Genomic DNA, 4,394 nt, shown 5'->3' with positions numbered 1-4,394 from the left:
GCATAGCATTAATCCTTTAAAACACGTCAATTTGGATTTACGTTATTTGTTGGCGACATTGAATGTCAGTGGTTAGCGAATCTTTCTCGGAACTATCGATATATATTATTTCGTCGATATTGATTCCCCGAAACGAGTCGATTTCATTTTCATGCTTTTAGGTAAAACTGTTTTCTTATCGACACGTTGATCAATACGTCAATTTATATGCATTTGTCCGATTGATATTTATGACTTGGCGATCGGTGGATTGTCTTCGCGGTCTTAACTTTGTGATGTAAGCATTTTCGTGTCACGCAACGTTCACGCTTGTTGGTACCACAGACTTTCATATAAATCTATGGTTGGTACTACGAATGCAACGTCTCCTGTTATATCTTGTCAATAGCGACACGTATCATCTGCGAAATTAGAATTGTAAACGAGAAAGAGTGACAATGTAATATGCGTTTCATATTTCTATAGAAGCCGCAACGAAATGGGATCACGTCTCGATCTGGTTCCAGTGAATTATTGGAATGTTTTCCATGAAGAATACGCTAGGCATACGTCGCGGGATCGATTGATGTGCTGTCCCTCGTCTGCAAATCATGTCGAAACAGAAGACTTAATGTTCCGTACAAATCAAATTCATGTTGGGGTGCCAACGAAAATTCGTTAGATATGTCAGTTTCGGTTTGGCTCTTCAGATAAATTTTTAAACACTCGATTTAGCTAAACCCTTCTGTCAATGCAAAATTTTTTATTTTTTTACTTCAATATTTCACAAAATTTTTGCTAAAAATGTATAAGTAAAAATATAAAAGATAAAATCTATGCAAACCCGTTTTTTTGTTATTCAAGGAATAATGATTTGAGGTGTTATAACGAAATTTACACAAAAATTTTTACTGTTTTTAGTTTGAAGCTGGTGCACTAACTGTGCATTGAGGGAGAAAGCTGAATGCTTTTTATGTATAAGCTATTTTTTAATATATAGCAAAAAAAGTCTTTTAAGGAAATGAATAAAAAATCTAAAACTATTATATAATATTTTTAAAATTTATGTCTATTTTAGAATCTGACAATAACTTTTGTGAACATCGAAAACGGAATTGCTTTCATAACTTACATCGAGGCGAATCGTGGAAATAAACGCCAGCGTATAACACGTTGCGGTTACTTTATTTTGCTTTCGACCTATACGCGAATACTGCGATCGTATATTTTATTCTTATTCTGTATTTTGCTTTTTTTTTATTCTCCATCGTTTTCCCCTATTCCCTGTTCCAACAGAAGTTCCTTACTTTCTTGTGTAACGAGCTGAGCTACGCGCATTCTGTTAGTCAAGCTATGGAGAGGTAGATACCAATCCTGATAAATCGCATTTTCTTTTCCGTTAACAGAAATATCGCAATTTTTCAACAGAGAAATAAATCCTTAATAATACATTTAATGTTTTGTGATTTATTAGTAACAATCACCTAGATAAATTATTACATCACATTATTGTATATTAATGTCACTAGCTGACCTTTAAAAAAAATAGTAGTTAATATAAATAAGTGAAAAATATTCACAGTGAATCATGATGCCTAATAATATTTTTGCGTGAATCTTACATTTCAATGTTTCAGTTCAAGTAAATTATTGGGTTGTCCGGAAAGTTCATGCCGACTATAACCTATATAATTTAAAAATGTTCTGCGTTTCAATTTTCCTTCAACATCGACTTGACATGAACTTTCCGGACAACTCAATATATGCTAATTATTTGTCGGTATTGAAACACAAGTCTTAAAATTCTAAATTAATAGTGAAAAAAGCTCCTCTGAATATAAAATACTACGTAATAAATACTATATAAGTAAACTGCTTAATAATGTAAGTTTTAAATTGAAGCTAAAATACTTTCTAAATTCTTTCACTAACAGCCAGCTGAAAATTGAGCCAATCTTGAAAAACAGACTCAATTTTCAATCATTAAAAGTGAGATTTCACTTTTTAAAATGAGATTTACTTTAAAAGTTTCAGACAGTAATATCATAAATTAAATTGAAGTAATTTAATAATACTAAAATTAATGAGCATTTTAAGATACCATAAGATATCATAAAACAATTTATTGCGAAAAATATCAGTCAAAATTTAGAAAGTAATAACATATATATGTAGTATGTGCATGTGTATACGTATGAAAATATATATATCTGTAAGAGTTGTTAATAACACGATCAATCCACGTGAACGACAGCGAAGTTATTATACGTATGTTCGCGATGAAACTGCCGCCTGCATTTAAATTCCAAAGTTTGCATAAACGTTTTCATAAATACTGGACGAGCTTGCTTTTAGAAATGGTTGCGCGATTGCCTTTGACGTGACAAAAAGTGCAATATACGCGGGTGTGCGCATTCTGCATGCAAATATTGTGGCAATTTAATTGCATTAAAATTTTGATAAATTTCGAGCGAAAATAATTGAAAAATAGCGTCTGCGCTAGAGCCGTCAAATAAACACGATACGGCGCTAATGCTTCTTTGTTTTTCGTTTGAATAAAATCATATAAATTGTATACAATACTTTAAATAATTTTTATTTAAAAATTTATAAAATATTACAACATTTTAATTCTATGAATTATATTTTAAGAATTATATAAATAGAGAAAGAGAGAAAGAAAGAGAGAACCTTTTAGATTTTCAAACATTAAAGTTGTTATACGCAGCTTTTACATCTTGTATTTATGGCATGCTCGTTCACATAAAAGGAAGCGACTCAAGTGTACAATGATGTTTTCCGAGTTTCCCGACATCAGATGCGGCCATTATCTCGCTTGTTGCAGATGCTATAATCATTTAATATTGCGGCATAACAAGTCTCTCGTTGAAGCTGATGGATGTAGTGCAGGTATCTTGAAAATGTAACGCAAGCGATTTTTGTGAGTTGCGAAGAATAGGGAACTGTTAGTAATTCATTCTTGTATCTTTTGTCGACTTCCGCTCGGGAGTTCATTGCTATAAAGCTGCGCTCCTTATACGAACGTATTGAAAATCGAGGCCATAGACCAACGTCATCCAATATAAATTCAAATTTTTCATCACGCTTGCGGTTGCCACCTTTTTTATGCTCGGCACACAACAGCTAGTTCACGAGACTTTATTAAACAATAAAAGACTAAAAATATAGACACATATGACACGACTGAACAATACACATATATAATAATCTTTTCATAAATAATCTATACTTATATTACAGAAATTACTATTATTATTAATTCTTATCACTATCTATTATTATCATTTATTATTAGAGATAAAGGTAATATCGTATCTCCTCTTGAGAGAAAATCGAAGTTCATCTAATCCTTTTCCGATTTCTAAATTAGTTGAAGTTATTACTGCCAGTTGCAATCATACACTTCTTTATATTAATGTGTGTGTGTGAGAAAGTCTTAAATAGACAGTCTTAAATTTCATTTGATTATAAATTGAAAAATAAAGCCTTTAATTAACGTGTGTTGGTACAAAAAGAAATTATACTATTTATATAGTGATTGAGAGATTTGATAAAATTTTAGGATAAGTTTATAAAGATAAATGGACAAAAGAAAGAAGGGCGTTTGTGCAAATTTAGATAATATTAAATATAAACTTATGCGACATTTATACAATAAATAACATTAATGAATGTTCGCGTTCGGTGTTTAATATTCGTTTGTAGATATATACTCGACTTCACATATATAGCAAAAGAAAGAAATGAGAAAGAAAATCTAAAATTAATCTATTTAAAGAATCAAAGCTGATAAATTTACGATGACGTCCCACTATAGATTTGATTTGTATGAAACATTAGGCCATCTATAGCCTTATCAATTGCTGATAAACCAAAATACATTGAGAAACAAGTTTACTCAATCTTAATACATATTTTTTAATATTAAATAATATTAATTAAACATTTACTTACAATAAATAAAAAATTTACACAATAAAAGTATAATAATTAAATCAAATTAACAGTTCTTATACCAAATGAATAGATATATTTACATTTACTAAATATTTAATTAGTACTATATTTAAACAAATATTTATTAAAATTTAATATTATTTTTTGTTATTATATACGAATTTAAAATGACAAGTAAATTCTTAAGATTAACTAAATACTAACTAAATATTAACTAATAACTAAATACTATTGCAATTATGTTTAAAATAGAGATCAGGAATTTTTGAGACACTCTATGTAAACGTATATTATCATGTGTTATTGTAATGAAGATAATTAAGAAAAGCAATAAAATCGGCGAAATTTATTTATACATTGAAAAACGTCGAACACACACACACACACACACACACACACACACACACACACACACACACACACACACACACGACACG

Source organism: Atta cephalotes, assembly GCF_000143395.1.
Source record: "Atta cephalotes unplaced genomic scaffold scaffold00001, whole genome shotgun sequence".
Taxonomy (NCBI): Eukaryota; Metazoa; Arthropoda; class Insecta; order Hymenoptera; family Formicidae; genus Atta; species Atta cephalotes.
Note: the sequence above shows the minus strand (reverse complement) of the source record.